Source organism: Lissotriton helveticus, chromosome 2_1 (genome assembly GCF_964261635.1).
Source record: "Lissotriton helveticus chromosome 2_1, aLisHel1.1, whole genome shotgun sequence".
NCBI lineage: Eukaryota > Metazoa > Chordata > Amphibia > Caudata > Salamandridae > Lissotriton > Lissotriton helveticus.
Window position 1 is genome coordinate 1,984,251,191 of NC_136059.1, and position 18,234 is coordinate 1,984,269,424.

General features: G+C 48.8%; 1 protein-coding gene across 2 annotated transcripts in view; it reads right to left on the reverse strand.

The window, feature by feature from the left end:
- Positions 1 to 18,234, reverse strand: part of FBXW7 (F-box and WD repeat domain containing 7) — a 728,515-nt gene that overhangs the window by 621,004 nt on the left and 89,277 nt on the right. The window contains exons 1-2 of one of the 2 annotated variants that reach the window (XM_078676926.1): positions 16,918 to 16,935; positions 14,804 to 14,935 (exon numbers count right to left, since the gene is read on the reverse strand). The gene's annotated coding sequence lies outside the window, so the exon portion shown is untranslated. Of the gene's footprint in view, positions 1 to 14,803; positions 14,936 to 16,917; positions 16,936 to 18,234 lie in introns of those variants that run through there. The other variant, XM_078676925.1, reaches the window with a different exon arrangement.

Genomic DNA, 18,234 nt, shown 5'->3' on the forward strand with positions numbered 1-18,234 from the left:
TGACTCCAGTGGTGTGGAGAGCCTGGGACTCACGTCTGAGCATACCCAGCCCACTCGGGGTGAAAATTACAAAAAACACAGTTGATGGACAGAATGTAGAACAATGTCATACATTCACCCCAGTACAAGGATCTGGGCCTAAATCCATCGTTTTTTTCACTCCACACCACCCTGGGTTAGACACTGGCTATATGCAAATCAGCTCTGACCCTTTGCCTCATGGGAAAAGTCCAGTCCGAACTGCCAAGCCCTGTCTTTCCCAGACCGGAATCAAGCATCCAAGGACCGGTTTCTGGCTATCAGCCTTCATTCAGCCTGGATAGCTTGACTCCAGTGGTGTGGAGAGCCTGGGACTCACGTCTGAGCATACCCAGCCCACTCGGGGTGAAAATTACAAAAAACACAGTTGATGGACAGAATGTAGAACAATGTCATACATTCACCCCAGTACAAGGATCTGGGCCTAAATCCATCGTTTTTTTCACTCCACACCACCCTGGGTTAGACACTGGCTATATGCAAATCAGCTCTGACCCTTTGCCTCATGGGAAAGTCTAGTCCGAACTGCCAAGCCCTGTCTTTCCCAGACCGGAATCAAGCATCCAAGGACCGGTTTCTGGCTATCAGCCTTCATTCAGCCTGGATAGCTTGACTCCAATGGTGTGGAGAGCCTGGGACTCACGTCTGAGCATACCCAGCCCACTCGGGGTGCAAATTACAAAAAACACAGTTGATGGACAGAATGTAGAACAATGTCATACATTCACCCCAGTACAAGGATCTGGGCCTAAATCCATCGTTTTTTTCACTCCACACCACCCTGGGTTAGACACTGGCTATATGCAAATCAGCTCTGACCCTTTGCCTCATGGGAAAAGTCCAGTCCGAACTGCCAAGCCCTGTCTTTCCCAGACCGGAATCAAGCATCCAAGGACCGGTTTCTGGCTATCAGCCTTCATTCAGCCTGGATAGCTTGACTCCAGTGGTGTGGAGAGCCTGGGACTCACGTCTGAGCATACCCAGCCCACTCGGGGTGAAAATTACAAAAAACACAGTTGATGGACAGAATGTAGAACAATGTCATACATTCACCCCAGTACAAGGATCTGGGCCTAAATCCATCGTTTTTTTCACTCCACACCACCCTGGGTTAGACACTGGCTATATGCAAATCAGCTCTGACCCTTTGCCTCATGGGAAAAGTCCAGTCCGAACTGCCAAGCCCTGTCTTTCCCAGACCGGAATCAAGCATCCAAGGACCGGTTTCTGGCTATCAGCCTTCATTCAGCCTGGATAGCTTGACTCCAGTGGTGTGGAGAGCCTGGGACTCACGTCTGAGCATACCCAGCCCACTCGGGGTGAAAATTACAAAAAACACAGTTGATGGACAGAATGTAGAACAATGTCATACATTCACCCCAGTACAAGTATCTGGGCCTAAATCCATCGTTTTTTTCACTCCACACCACCCTGTGTTAGACACTGGCTATATGCAAATCAGCTCTGACCCTTTGCCTCATGGGAAAAGTCCAGTCCGAACTGCCAAGCCCTGTCTTTCCCAGACCGGAATCAAGCATCCAAGGACCGGTTTCTGGCTATCAGCCTTCATTCAGCCTGGATAGCTTGACTCCAGTGGTGTGGAGAGCCTGGGACTCACGTCTGAGCATACCCAGCCCACTCGGGGTGAAAATTACAAAAAACACAGTTGATGGACAGAATGTAGAACAATGTCATACATTCACCCCAGTACAAGGATCTGGGCCTAAATCCATCGTTTTTTTCACTCCACACCACCCTGGGTTAGACACTGGCTATATGCAAATCAGCTCTGACCCTTTGCCTCATGGGAAAAGTCCAGTCCGAACTGCCAAGCCCTGTCTTTCCCAGACCGGAATCAAGCATCCAAGGACCGGTTTCTGGCTATCAGCCTTCATTCAGCCTGGATAGCTTGACTCCAGTGGTGTGGAGAGCCTGGGACTCACGTCTGAGCATACCCAGCCCACTCGGGGTGAAAATTACAAAAAACACAGTTGATGGACAGAATGTAGAACAATGTCATACATTCACCCCAGTACAAGGATCTTGGCCTAAATCCATCGTTTTTTTCACTCCACACCACCCTGGGTTAGACACTGGCTATATGCAAATCAGCTCTGACCCTTTGCCTCATGGGAAAAGTCCAGTCCGAACTGCCAAGCCCTGTCTTTCCCAGACCGGAATCAAGCATCCAAGGGCCGGTTTCTGGCTATCAGCCTTCATTCAGCCTGGATAGCGTGACTCCAGTGGTGTGGAGAGCCTGGGACTCACGTCTGAGCATACCCAGCCCACTCGGGGTGAAAATTACAAAAAACACAGTTGATGGACAGAATGTAGAACAATGTCATACATTCACCCCAGTACAAGGATCTGGGCCTAAATCCATCGTTTTTTTCACTCCACACCACCCTGGGTTAGACACTGGCTATATGCAAATCAGCTCTGACCCTTTGCCTCATGGGAAAAGTCCAGTCCGAACTGCCAAGCCCTGTCTTTCACAGACCGGAATCAAGCATCCAAGGACCGGTTTCTGGCTATCAGCCTTCATTCAGCCTGGATAGCTTGACTCCAGTGGTGTGGAGAGCCTGGGACTCACGTCTGAGCATACCCAGCCCACTCGGGGTGAAAATTACAAAAAACACAGTTGATGGACAGAATGTAGAACAATGTCATACATTCACCCCAGTACAAGGATCTGGGCCTAAATCCATCGTTTTTTTCACTCCACACCACCCTGGGTTAGACACTGGCTATATGCAAATCAGCTCTGACCCTTTGCCTCATGGAAAAAGTCCAGTCCGAACTGCCAAGCCCTGTCTTTCCCAGACCGGAATCAAGCATCCAAGGACCGGTTTCTGGCTATCAGCCTTCATTCAGCCTGGATAGCTTGACTCCCGTGGTGTGGAGAGCCTGGGACTCACGTCTGAGCATACCCAGCCCACTCGGGGTGAAAATTACAAAAAACACAGTTGATGGACAGAATGTAGAACAATGTCATACATTCACCCCAGTACAAGGATCTGGGCCTAAATCCATCGTTTTTTTCACTCCACACCACCCTGGGTTAGACACTGGCTATATGCAAATCAGCTCTGACCCTTTGCCTCATGGGAAAAGTCCAGTCCGAACTGCCAAGCCCTGTCTTTCCCAGACCGGAATCAAGCATCCAAGGACCGGTTTCTGGCTATCAGCCTTCATTCAGCCTGGATAGCTTGACTCCACTGGTGTGGAGAGCCTGGGACTCACGTCTGAGCATACCCAGCCCACTCGGGGTGAAAATTACAAAAAACACAGTTGATGGACAGAATGTAGAACAATGTCATACATTCACCCCAGTACAAGGATCTGGGCCTAAATCCATCGTTTTTTTCACTCCACACCACCCTGGGTTAGACACTGGCTATATGCAAATCAGCTCTGACCCTTTGCCTCATGGGAAAAGTCCAGTCCGAACTGCCAAGCCCTGTCTTTCCCAGACCGGAATCAAGCATCCAAGGACCGGTTTCTGGCTATCAGCCTTCATTCAGCCTGGATAGCTTGACTCCAGTGGTGTGGAGAGCCTGGGACTCACATCTGAGCATACCCAGCCCACTCGGGGTGAAAATTACAAAAAACACAGTTGATGGACAGAATGTAGAACAATGTCATACATTCACCCCAGTACAAGGATCTGGGCCTAAATCCATCGTTTTTTTCACTCCACACCACCCTGGGTTAGACACTGGCTATATGCAAATCAGCTCTGACCCTTTGCCTCATGGGAAAAGTCCAGTCCGAACTGCCAAGCCCTGTCTTTCCCAGACCGGAATCAAGCATCCAAGGACCGGTTTCTGGCTATCAGCCTTCATTCAGCCTGGATAGCTTGACTCCAGTGGTGTGGAGAGCCTGGGACTCACATCTGAGCATACCCAGCCCACTCGGTTGAAAATTACAAAAAACACAGTTGATGGACAGAATGTAGAACAATGTCATACATTCACCCCAGTACAAGGATCTGGGCCTAAATCCATCGTTTTTTTCACTCCACACCACCCTGGGTTAGACACTGGCTATATGCAAATCAGCTCTGACCCTTTGCCTCATGGGAAAAGTCCAGTCCGACCTGCCAAGCCCTGTCTTTCCCAGACCGGAATCAAGCATCCAAGGACCGGTTTCTGGCTATCAGCCTTCATTCAGCCTGGATAGCTTGACTCCAGTGGTGTGGAGAGCCTGGGACTCACATCTGAGCATACCCAGCCCACTCGGGGTGAAAATTACAAAAAACACAGTTGATGGACAGAATGTAGAACAATGTCATACATTCACCCCAGTACAAGGATCTGGGCCTAAATCCATCGTTTTTTTCACTCCACACCACCCTGGGTTAGACACTGGCTATATGCAAATCAGCTCTGACCCTTTGCCTCATGGGAAAAGTCCAGTCCGAACTGCCAAGCCCTGTCTTTCCCAGACCGGAATCAAGCATCCAAGGGCCGGTTTCTGGCTATCAGCCTTCATTCAGCCTGGATAGCTTGACTCCAGTGGTGTGGAGAGCCTGGGACTCACGTCTGAGCATACCCAGCCCACTCGGGGTGAAAATTACAAAAAACACAGTTGATGGACAGAATGTAGAACAATGTCATACATTCACCCCAGTACAAGGATCTGGGCCTAAATCCATCGTTTTTTTCACTCCACACCACCCTGGGTTAGACACCGGCTATATGCAAATCAGCTCTGACCCTTTGCCTCATGGGAAAAGTCCAGTCCGAACTGCCAAGCCCTGTCTTTCACAGACCGGAATCAAGCATCCAAGGACCGGTTTCTGGCTATCAGCCTTCATTCAGCCTGGATAGCTTGACTCCAGTGGTGTGGAGAGCCTGGGACTCACGTCTGAGCATACCCAGCCCACTCGGGGTGAAAATTACAAAAAACACAGTTGATGGACAGAATGTAGAACAATGTCATACATTCACCCCAGTACAAGGATCTGGGCCTAAATCCATCGTTTTTTTCACTCCACACCACCCTGGGTTAGACACTGGCTATATGCAAATCAGCTCTGACCCTTTGCCTCATGGAAAAAGTCCAGTCCGAACTGCCAAGCCCTGTCTTTCCCAGACCGGAATCAAGCATCCAAGGACCGGTTTCTGGCTATCAGCCTTCATTCAGCCTGGATAGCTTGACTCCTGTGGTGTGGAGAGCCTGGGACTCACGTCTGAGCATACCCAGCCCACTCGGGGTGAAAATTACAAAAAACACAGTTGATGGACAGAATGTAGAACAATGTCATACATTCACCCCAGTACAAGGATCTGGGCCTAAATCCATCGTTTTTTTCACTCCACACCACCCTGGGTTAGACACTGGCTATATGCAAATCAGCTCTGACCCTTTGCCTCATGGGAAAAGTCCAGTCCGAACTGCCAAGCCCTGTCTTTCCCAGACCGGAATCAAGCATCCATGGACCGGTTTCTGGCTATCAGCCTTCATTCAGCCTGGATAGCTTGACTCCACTGGTGTGGAGAGCCTGGGACTCACGTCTGAGCATACCCAGCCCACTCGGGGTGAAAATTACAAAAAACACAGTTGATGGACAGAATGTAGAACAATGTCATACATTCACCCCAGTACAAGGATCTGGGCCTAAATCCATCGTTTTTTTCACTCCACACCACCTTGGGTTAGACACTGGCTATATGCAAATCAGCTCTGACCCTTTGCCTCATGGGAAAAGTCCAGTCCGAACTGCCAAGCCCTGTCTTTCCCAGACCGGAATCAAGCATCCAAGGACCGGTTTCTGGCTATCAGCCTTCATTCAGCCTGGATAGCTTGACTCCAGTGGTGTGGAGAGCCTGGGACTCACGTCTGAGCATACCCAGCCCACTCGGGGTGAAAATTACAAAAAACACAGTTGATGGACAGAATGTAGAACAATGTCATACATTCACCCCAGTACAAGGATCTGGGCCTAAATCCATCGTTTTTTTCACTCCACACCACCCTGGGTTAGACACTGGCTATATGCAAATCAGCTCTGACCCTTTGCCTCATGGGAAAAGTCCAGTCCGAACTGCCAAGCCCTGTCTTTCCCAGACCGGAATCAAGCATCCAAGGACCGGTTTCTGGCTATCAGCCTTCATTCAGCCTGGATAGCTTGACTCCAGTGGTGTGGAGAGCCTGGGACTCACATCTGAGCATACCCAGCCCACTCGGGGTGAAAATTACAAAAAACACAATTGATGGACAGAATGTAGAACAATGTCATACATTCACCCCAGTACAAGGATCTGGGCCTAAATCCATCGTTTTTTTCACTCCACACCACCCTGGGTTAGACACTGGCTATATGCAAATCAGCTCTGACCCTTTGCCTCATGGGAAAAGTCCAGTCCGAACTGCCAAGCCCTGTCTTTCCCAGACCGGAATCAAGCATCCAAGGACCGGTTTCTGGCTATCAGCCTTCATTCAGCCTGGATAGCTTGACTCCAGTGGTGTGGAGAGCCTGGGACTCACGTCTGAGCATACCCAGCCCACTCGGGGTGAAAATTACAAAAAACACAGTTGATGGACAGAATGTAGAACAATGTCATACATTCACCCCAGTACAAGGATCTGGGCCTAAATCCATCGTTTTTTTCACTCCACACCACCCTGGGTTAGACACTGGCTATATGCAAATCAGCTCTGACCCTTTGCCTCATGGGAAAAGTCCAGTCCGAACTGCCAAGCCCTGTCTTTCCCAGACCGGAATCAAGCATCCAAGGACCGGTTTCTGGCTATCAGCCTTCATTCAGCCTGGATAGCTTGACTCCAGTGGTGTGGAGAGCCTGGGACTCACGTCTGAGCATACCCAGCCCACTCGGGGTGAAAATTACAAAAAACACAGTTGATGGACAGAATGTAGAACAATGTCATACATTCACCCCAGTACAAGGATCTGGGCCTAAATCCATCATTTTTTTTCACTCCACACCACCCTGGGTTAGACACTGGCTATATGCAAATCAGCTCTGACCCTTTGCCTCATGGGAAAAGTCCAGTCCGAACTGCCAAGCCCTGTCTTTCCCAGACCGGAATCAAGCATCCAAGGACCGGTTTCTGGCTATCAGCCTTCATTCAGCCTGGATAGCTTGACTCCAGTGGTGTGGAGAGCCTGGGACTCACGTCTGAGCATACCCAGCCCACTCGGGGTGAAAATTACAAAAAACACAGTTGATGGACAGAATGTAGAACAATGTCATACATTCACCCCAGTACAAGGATCTGGGCCTAAATCCATCGTTTTTTTCACTCCACACCACCCTGGTTTAGACACTGGCTATATGCAAATCAGCTCTGACCCTTTGCCTCATGGGAAAAGTCCAGTCCGAACTGCCAAGCCCTGTCTTTCCCAGACCGGAATCAAGCATCCAAGGCCCAGATCCTTGTACTGGGGTGAATGTATGACATTGTTCTACATTCTGTCCATCAACTGTGTTTTTTGTAATTTTCACCCCGAGTGGGCTGGGTATGCTCAGACGTGAGTCCCAGGCTCTCCACACCACTGGAGTCAAGCTATCCAGGCTGAATGAAGGCTGATAGCCAGAAACCGGTCCTTGGATGCTTGATTCCGGTCTGGGAAAGACAGGGCTTGGCAGTTCGGACTGGACTTTTCCCATGAGGCAAAGGGTCAGAGCTGATTTGCATATAGCCAGTGTCTAACCCAGGGTGGTGTGGAGTGAAAAAAACGATGGATTTAGGCCCAGATCCTTGTACTGGGGTGAATGTATGACATTGTTCTACATTCTGTCCATCAACTGTGTTTTTTGTAATTTTCACCCAGAGTGGGCTGGGTATGCTCAGACTTGAGTCCCAGGCTCTCCACACCACTGGAGTCAAGCTATCCAGGCTGAATGAAGGCTGATAGCCAGAAACCGGTCCTTGGATGCTTGATTCCGGTCTGGGAAAGACAGGGCTTGGCAGTTCGGACTGGACTTTTCCCATGAGGCAAAGGGTCAGAGCTGATTTGCATATAGCCAGTGTCTAACCCAGGGTGGTGTGGAGTGAAAAAAACGATGGATTTAGGCCCAGATCCTTGTACTGGGGTGAATGTATGACATTGTTCTACATTCTGTCCATCAACTGTGTTTTTTGTAATTTTCACCCCGAGTGGGCTGGGTATGCTCAGACGTGAGTCCCAGGCTCTCCACACCACTGGAGTCAAGCTATCCAGGCTGAATGAAGGCTGATAGCCAGAAACCGGTCCTTGGATGCTTGATTCCGGTCTGGGAAAGACAGGGCTTGGCAGTTCGGACTGGACTTTTCCCATGAGGCAATGGGTCAGAGCTGATTTGCATATAGCCAGTGTCTAACCCAGGGTGGTGTGGAGTGAAAAAAACGGTGGATTTAGGCCCAGATCCTTGTACTGGGGTGAATGTATGACATTGTTCTACATTCTGTCCATCAACTGTGTTTTTTGTAATTTTCACCCCGAGTAGGCTGGGTATGCTCAGACGTGAGTCCCAGGCTCTCCACACCACTGGAGTCAAGCTATCCAGGCTGAATGAAGGCTGATAGCCAGAAACCGGTCCTTGGATGCTTGATTCCGGTCTGGGAAAGACAGGGCTTGGCAGTTCGGACTGGACTTTTCCCATGAGTCAAAGGGTCAGAGCTGATTTGCATATAGCCAGTGTCTAACCCAGGGTGGTGTGGAGTGAAAAAAAACGATGGATTTAGGCCCAGATCCTTGTACTGGGGTGAATGTATGACATTGTTCTACATTCTGTCCATCAACTGTGTTTTTTGTAATTTTCACCCCGAGTGGGCTGGGTATGCTCAGACGTGAGTCCCAGGCTCTCCACACCACTGGAGTCAAGCTATCCAGGCTGAATGAAGGCTGATAGCCAGAAACCGGTCCTTGGATGCTTGATTCCGGTCTGGGAAAGACAGGGCTTGGCAGTTCGGACTGGACTTTTCCCATGAGGCAAAGGGTCAGAGCTGATTTGCATATAGCCAGTGTCTAACCCAGGGTGGTGTGGAGTGAAAAAAACGATGGATTTAGGCCCAGATCCTTGTACTGGGGTGAATGTATGACATTGTTCTACATTCTGTCCATCAACTGTGTTTTTTAGATAAAGTCAAGCTGGACATACAAGGATCCAGAAGAGTGATCTAACCAAGGCTCTCCCCACTGCTGAAAGAGACCTTGCGCCACGTCCGAGTGCAGACGCCATTCGTGAGCCATCATGTACCGACGGCTCAGGTTTGTCCGCCCTGGCGTTCAGAGAACCTGCCAGGTGTTGAACCACAAGGGACATGCCCTGATGTTCCAGTCATGTCCAGAGGCGCAAAGCTCGTGACATAGGGTCCACGACCCCACCCCGCCCTGTTTGTTGCAGTACCACATGGTGGCGGTGTGGTCTGTGAACACCTGCACTACCCTCCCTGCGACCGAGGGAAGGAATGCCTTCAGGGCAAGTCGGATCGCCAGAAACTCCAGAAGGTTGATATGGAGCCGGGCCTCCGCCGGAGACCAGAGGCCTCTGATCTCCACCTCTCCCATGTGGCCGCCCCACCCCAGAAGGGACGCATCCGTCACCACTGTGTGCTCCGGTTGGGGAAGGGAGAGGGATCTGCCATTGACCCAATCGCGATTCATGAGCCACCACTGCAATTGTCGTGCAGTGCCCTCCGAGATCTGGACGTGATCTGACAGGTTGCCCAATGCTGTGCCCACTGGAACTTCAGGTCCCACTGCAGAGCCCGCATATGCCATCTGGTATGATCAACTAACAGGATGCAGGAGGCCATCAGGCCAGTAGCCAGGGGTTATCCTAACCGAAATCCAGGATAGCGGCTTAAAGATCGGAATCATAGCCTGAAAATCCCGGACTCGCTGTTCGGGAGGATACACCTGAAACTGCGCGTAGTCCAGAACCGCTCCGATGAAGAGGAGCTTCTGTGAGGGAATCAGGTGTGACTTGGGCACGTTGATGGAAACCCCAGCAAATGCAGGAGGTCGGCCGTAGTCTTGAGGTGGGAGACGAATGTCTGGGGCGAGCCCGCCTTAAGCAACCAGTCGTCTAGATAGGGGAAGAATGAAACCCCTGATCTGCGCAGATGAGCTGCGACCACCGCCATCACTTTCGTGAACACCAGAGGGGCGCTGATAAGGCCAAAAGGGAGCATGGTGAACTGAAAATGCTCGTGGCCTACCGTGAACCGCAGGTAATGCCGGTGGGCTGGCAGGACAGGGATGTGGAAATAAGCGTCCTGCAAGTCCAAAGCTACCATCCAGTTTTGCGGGTCTAGTGCAGACAAGACCTGAGCAAGTGTGAGCATCTTGAACGTCTCCTTCCGGAGGAAGGGATTGACGTTCCAAAGGTCTAAGAAAGGACGCTGGCCCTTGTCCTTCTTTGGAACTAGAAAGTAGTGGGATTAACAACCAGAACCTACTTCTGGCGTCGGAAAGCGCTGGATGGCCCCTTGGCCAATAGGGCCGCAACTTCCTGCTGGAGAAGTGCCAAGTGATCCCCGACATGCGATGGTACCGAGGTCGCATGATTGGAGTTGTTGTCTCGAAGGGGAGGGAGTAGCCCCTCCGGACAATTTGCAGCACCCACTTGTCCGATGTGATGTTGCGCCAGTGTGGGAGAAGATGGCAAACTCTGCCGCCCACTGGTGTTTGGTGGGCCCGAAATACCTGACTAGGAAGGCTTTGCAGTGGATGCTGGGGGGGTGGAGGTGGACTGACCCGCCCGCTGGCCCCCTGAACTGCCTCGACAGTTCCCACATCCACGACCAGACCGAAGGTGTTGCTGCGGTGGCCTGTGGCCCTGCGAACGTGGTGGGGCACCCCTTCCATGGCCACAAAAGGAGCGAAAAGCAGAAGGCAGAGGAGGCTGTGTGGCCGACAGGCACAAGGACTTGGCCGTAGCCCAGGAGTCCTTAAAGCGCTCCAACACACGGTCTGCTTTATTGCCAAAGAGGCAAATGCCCCAAAAAGGGCATGTCCACTGGAGTGTTCTGGACATCCCCTGAGAAGCCAATTGTCCTCAGCCAGGCGTGGCGCCTAAGCACCACTGTCGTGGAAATCGATGTGCCCAGGGAGTTGGCGGTGTCTAGCCCATAACGTATGGTGAACTTAGCTGCGTCTCTCCCAGCAGCAATAGCTTGGCAGATGTCTGTCTGGGCCTCTTTTGGACAGCTAGGCAGCACCTGCTTAACCATGTCCCACAGAGAGTGGGAATAATGCCCCAAGAGGCATGCGGTGTTCACCGACCGCAGCCCTAAGCTGGCAGATGGAAACAGCTTCTTGCCAAGCAGCTCCAGCTTCTTCGATTCCCTATCTGGAGGGGCGGAAGGGAATGCGCTCTGGGAAGTATAGGCATGAAAACCAAGCTCTCAGGGGTGGGGTGTTGGGAGAGGAAGAGGGGGTCGCCCGGAGCTGGGCGATGGCTTCAGGCCACGTTCCTGTCCACAGGAGCCCCTGTGTTCGGCCTGAACCAGGTGCCCAAAAGTACATCAAACAGTGCTTCATTAAAAGGCAGCAAGCGCTCCGAAGAGGTCGGCGCCGGCTGCAGCACTTCTGTTGGGAGGTTAGTCCTGACAGCCACTGTAGGGAGCACGAGGTGGAAGGCCTCGGCTGCCCTACGCAACACCACTGCGTAACTATCTCCCTCCTCCGTAGCCACGGTAGGAGTAGACAGCATGCCAAGGTCAGGTGAGGTGTCAAGACCACTGGCTTCTCCCAACTCCTTCATCTAGTCCGGATCATAAGCAGACTCCTGTGGTAAAGGGTCCTCAGACCCCTCCCAGTCCTCCTCTTCCTCCGAAGTCTGTGGAACAGGCAGAAAATAAGGAGGAGGGGCATAGGGCAAAAATAGCCCGATCTGCGTCGGAATCGGCGTCGGGCAACGCTGATACGGCACCATGTCCGGGCTGAACCTGGGGACGACATCGTCCCGAGGAGCGGGCGACGTCGGTGGTGGTGGTGCCGGAGAGGACGGTGCTGGTGGAGGTGTCATTAGGTCAACCTGCGTCGTCCGGGGTCCGATCCCTGAACACAGGGGGTTCTGCGGCATCAGGACCGAAGCAGCCAGTTACACCGGGGTCGGAGCCGCCGGTGATGGAAGGACAGGACCCCCAGTCGGCTCCCCAAGTGCGCAGGTGGGGTCAGACAGCCTAAAGAGTCGGACCATAGAACCAAGAAACTCTTGCACCTGAGGAGGCGTCGCCGACGCACCCGGAAAAGGTGGGTAGACCGGCGGCGATGTCGCAGGCTCCGCCGGAGCCACTGGGGTGGCACCACCCGCACCCTTAGCCGCGACGGGCAACGGGAAGTCCAAGAGCGGCGATGGTTCTTCGACTTCTTTTTGGAATGCTGCGACTTACCTGACCCCGAGTGCGAAGACTTAGATCCAGAAGAATGATGGTTACGGCTCCGCGACCGGTCCCTCGATCTTCCGCAGAGCCGACTGCCAGACTTCCAGCAACTTTCGGCACTGCTCCCGCAAAGTCTTCGGCGCCATGGCCTGGCAGTCGGGGCACGACTTGGAGTCGTGGTCGCGCCCCAAGCAGTAGAGACACAAGCGGTGTGGGTCCGTCACCGACATCATGCGATGACAGTCCCCACAGTTCTGAAGCCGGGCATCCATACGACACCAGGAGTCGATCGACTTGAAAAGATGAGACAGGCACGAAAAAAGGAAAGAACTGACGCTAGCGTGCGTGGGCGAGTCTAAGTAGCTCCAGCAATTTCATTCCAGCGTCAACGCCGCCTACCGACGCACAGGGGTACTTGCTGATGAAAACTTTCCGGATCCAGATCTGCGCTTGCTGGTGCGGAAAAAGAAAGAACTGACCTCAGTGCACGTGGGCGCGTCTAAGTAGCTCCAACAACATCATAAAGATGCCAACGACGCACGCATAGCCGCATGACGACGCCTACCGACGCGCAGGGGTACTGCGGACGAAAACTTTCCGGATCCAGTCTGACACCTGGGGGTAATTCTAAGGTAAGGAATCTATCACTAAGTGTTTCTTTCAGATAAAGTCAGTCAAAAAGTGACTGGGGTTACTAGCTCTTCCCGAATCTGCGCTTACTGGCACGGAAAAAGGAAAGAACTGACGCTAGCGTGCGTGGGCGAGTCTAAGTAGCTCCAGCAATGTCATTCCAGCATCAATGTCGCCTACCGACGCACAGGGGTACTGCTGATGAAAACTTTCTGGATCCAGTCTGACACCTGGGGGTAATTCTACGGTAAGGAATCTATCACTACGTGTTTCTTTCAGATGAATTATTTAATAAAGTGAGACAACAAGGATATGTCCAGCTCAGGGTTCCTTATCAAACTGAGATCTTTACAGACTACAAGCCCCCCTTTTGAAAGAGTTTATATGCTGACAAAGATCTGTTAACATAGTCACTTATCCACCGCTGGTAGCATATGTTAAAGCCACCAAGAACATCCGGTCATAAAATTCTCACTTGAGAAAAGGATCCTGCAAAATCTACAATCAAGTCTTGATGCCTGGGAAAGAGAATGGCAACACCAATCTTCTTTTCCCAACAGATTGCAAATGGAAACTAGAATATCAACAATTCTGGTTTAGAAATGTGCCTCTTGGACAAATAATCTTGGTTCTATCTCCTGTACCATGCAAGACGTGTTGAAAATCCTACATTTCGCTGTGTAAGCTATATAGCTGGAATATGTTAATCGCTGTACAAATCTGAATTTCGATACATGAAGTAGCACATAACCGAAGGCATGTTTAGGATAGACATATATCATCTAGTAGTATGTTTACATCTTCCATCAAGATACACTGTAAACTGGAGCAAATGCTGCAATCACATCCTAAAGAAGTTTACATTCATAATTGAAGGTCTGGGAAGCTGTAGGTTGAGATAAGGGTCATCTTTGCCAATGTAGGCTACTCGAAGGACTAGAGAGGCACGTACAGCATATGGATTCATCTCATTTTCTAGATGCTCTGACATGACACATGCTGGGCCTATCAGCATTTATGAGACTTTAAAAAGTGCAAATTATTATTATTTATTGGTTGTTTAGAGCATTTATTGATTTATTTATGCCAAGAGGAAGATAACTCTCCTCGTCTTAACCTAAGATGCAGCCCCTACATCCTATCTTACGAGAACTGTCTCAAGACTTAACTCTTGAAATATTACCTCTGCGATGATTAAATACATTTATTGGCCCACATGGACCACCTTCAACACAGTGCTCATGTGTTCTCTTACTGTCATATCTGAAGTGAGTACATGACTTCTACTCAGTTGTTTAATGTTGTTCAATCCTACCATCCTCGCTCACCACAGCATCTCTCGCCTCCACGTTTCTTGTGTAACTCACTCATGTACACCATGTTGCTCTGTAAAGCACCATAATGCTGGCCTGGTGACAAGGCGCTATGTAAAAACGTCAAATAAATAAATAAATAAAAACAATACCGAACATATCACTTTGAAAAATAGAACAACAGTCTTTATTGCGGACACAAAGCTTGATGTAGGCCATTTAGAACTAGAGATACAATTCATCCAATGAACATTCAAAACGTTTGCATGTAACAAGGAAGGCAGATGGATGCATAATGATAGCAGGCATAACGCAAGTAAGCCAAAGCCTTCCCTTGACACTATCCAGCTTAAGTGCCCCCTCTTCCAAAATAACCATTTGTGAAAACACAGTTGCAAAAGCATTTTGAAGTGATTTTAGGGGTGAAAAATCTAAATCTAAACCCCTTATGCTGAGAAACAGCAGTATGCGCCTCTCACCTTTGTGAGGCTCCAGGCGCCATGGCTTGAAGCCTTATGCAAATCCGTTGCTTTGGTGGATAAGCTCCTCTTTGCCTCGGATGAAGCCACCAATCTGTGCACTCGAACAGACTCCTCAATGCCATTCGGGCTCTAAAAAGAAAACAGAAAAGACTGCGTGTTTAAGACCAGCAAAGTGGCAGCTAATGAGAGTCAAAGTAAATGATCAATTCAGGTGTTCATGTATACAGTGTGAAGAAAAAGACACAAAACACAAAGTTAAAATACTAAATCACACGTGTAGTACTGGCAGTACTGGCGCTAACATACATTTCTATTGGGACCATGTCCTAGTGACTGGGTGCGACCTCAGTCGCATGAAATAATGTGATTTATTAAGCAAAAAGAGGAAAGTAAATGTAGGGTAAGATAATCAAAGGCACTGGCAGATCCGGTTTCTACATTGGGAGTTCACATCCAGCAGCCTGCCAAGGTAAGACCTACACCATGCTTTAGAGAAGGATCATAATATAAATTGCATCATGGCCTTAAGTGAGGCTGCAGCTTAATGGCCAGGTGGTCATGACCAGTAAAACACTTTCCCTACCTCCCACACTGTCCCAAAGGTGATGTTTTGGAGTACGATTTTAGGATCGGCTTCTTAGAGCCTAAGGATTTTCCACAACTATTTCATTAGTTTATTACATTGGTTCAAATCAGCAAGAATCATAGCTCTGTTTAGAGAAAAGTGCAGCCACTTTTGCCCTCCAAGAACAGTAAACTTTGAGGAGATTACACTGGAGGTGATATTTATAAAGCTGCATGTTGTCATTCCGTCTGTCTTTCCGTAGTAAGGTTTGCATCACTGGGATGTCCAGAACCATAATTAATTTTACTGTACATGCACAAGAGCCAGTCATAGGTGAGGAAGAGTAACTGTAATAGATGGCACATGCAGAGTGTGTAAGAGCAATCCGTAGGATGGAGACCAAGAGAGGGACAAGGAAGCCTGACTTTGCGAAAGCTGGGTCACAATTGTGATCTCAGTCTCTGGACAGGAGCCTTAGCGGGGTTGATTGCGTCACCGTATAGTCACACAAGGAGAACGAGTAATGAGCTGATATTATATAATAACGAATATTCTTTTAGCAGGTATCAAATAATAAAATAAAAACACACTGTAAAAGATGATATGCTCCATCTTCAACAGCAACTTTGATTAACATTTCTGGTTGACAATTCCAATTTTTCGCTTCTTATTTGGTACCAAGTCCAAGTGTTCACTTTTATTAACCTTTTGACTAATTTCTCATATCTGTTTTGTGTTTTTAAGTTTTCATTTCTTCATGTCGCAGTATGTGATTCTTGTGTGTGCTGTACAAAGCCAACAGCACAAGTCTCTGAAAAAGAAGTTCCACAATTCCATTTCTTCATCAGATTGGTGACAGTTCTGAGCAAGCGCTGGTTAGGCATCACAGACTAGATAAATTATTGATAGTGTGCGTCTCAAACACGTCATTTTAGGCAGTTCTCTTATAAATCAAGTGGTAGAGGTTAACAGTAGCTCTTAATTCCAACTTTCTCAATTAAATCGGCAGATGGAGAAAGCAAACTAAAACCTTCAACATTTCCCAAGGCTTCTATGCCAACTGGTGAACAAGCCACACTCGTGACAGTTGCAGAATTTGCAGACAGCAATGGACTCTATTTTTTACCATTTTCAGAGTCTAACCCTAAACTGACTGCTGCTAGGTAGGTCTTCAGCCTTTCATGAGGATTTGTCAAAAACACTTAGGAGGATCTTTCGAGCAAGTACAGCAGAGACTGGAGAACAAGTAGCCAGATGATGGAGACTGAGGAAAGTAATGTGATTCCGCTTTATAGCGCTGCCTGCCTCATTTAGTGTACATTTTGAAGAAAAGCCAATATGGTTAAGCTTCCCAGCGTTTTAACTGCTGCTGCACACAAAGGAGGCATCCAATGTTGGTAAAATCTGTAAAAGGACAGAGCATTCAAGAGGGAAGCCCCTTCCTTACACTGGAAGAGAAGATTGCGTTGTGCAGATTACACTTTGAGGGCAACCAGTGGCATACAAATTTGGCTGATATTGCGAAAATATTTTCTACACAAATTACCTGTAATTTTTTTGCAAAGTAGGCGTATTGTGACAAATACGCTTGGGTGAAATACGTGAGCTAGATATGCCTCCGAGCACCTAAGTCGCATGAGAAACGCAACGCGGAAACGTTGTTTGTGCCACACGTAGTAGTGGCAGGCGCACAGTCCCACAGTGTCTACGACATTATCTGCTCAAACCAGTCTCCATCTGCAAAAAATAAACACTTTTATGCAAAATCCATTATGTGAATTAATGCCAGAGTGCATTCGCATAATACAAATGTGTCCAGGTCTACAGACATGTACAGCACCCGCAGGGTAAAAGATTTGTTTCCAGTTTAGGATGAAGTTTCAATCCTCACCACAAAGTGGCAACAATTCCCGTAAGTGTGGGATGACGGAGAGTATTATGTAAGACTACATCAAACTACAAGAAATGTAACTCCATCGTATATCGTGCAGTAGGGGTCCGCCCTAAATTCAGCTCTCACATCAATCCGAAGAAAACGTTTTTACTTCTAAACTTAAACATCTGCACACTGGCTAATTCAATGGGGCTTTCCATAAGAAACCCAAACACTGATATGACACAAACAAAATACAGTAGCAAAAGTACATACTTTTCCTTTCCCAAACTATTTTTTTTTACTAATCTACACCGGAAGGCAATCACGGGCAGAAATTAGAAACCTAACCCTGCTGTGGAGAAGTGCATCACATCTTACAGGACTACTTGATTTTAGTCAAAATCTGCTAAAACTAAGTAGCAGTGAAGTCCCAGCATACGGCCTGCTTCTGACTTTTTATCTCTGTGAACTGACCCCCAGATAGTTGGGGCGTGGATTGAAAATTTCCTTTAGCCATTATTTAGTGCTGTAAATAGTAATCTGAGAAAAAAACATATACCTCTTGGACCATCAATGCTCTATTCTATTTTAAGCCTCAGATTATCTTTCATCTGCAGGTGAATTTTGGTTAGACAAGTACATTTAATTACATCACGAGAACTCAACTAGGTGGTAACAACATCAGATACCACGATGAACATCCGAATGTGTAAATAAAAGAAAGTGCGGTTACTCTTGTAGTATCATAATAGTTTTTAATAAAACACACAGCCGCACTACATACTGTATATAAGGTCTCATTGTATAAAGTATAGTCCGAACTTAAGGCTAGATAGTGGGCTGATTGCACACTTTCATCTTAGATGTGATGCTAGAATAGAACAGCGATACGCTACAAGACGGCGCCCATAGTTTCCACACTACCTAGACAAGCAACACCCGCGACCACGTGACCAACGTGAGGAAGAGGTAAGCCCAATGGAGTTT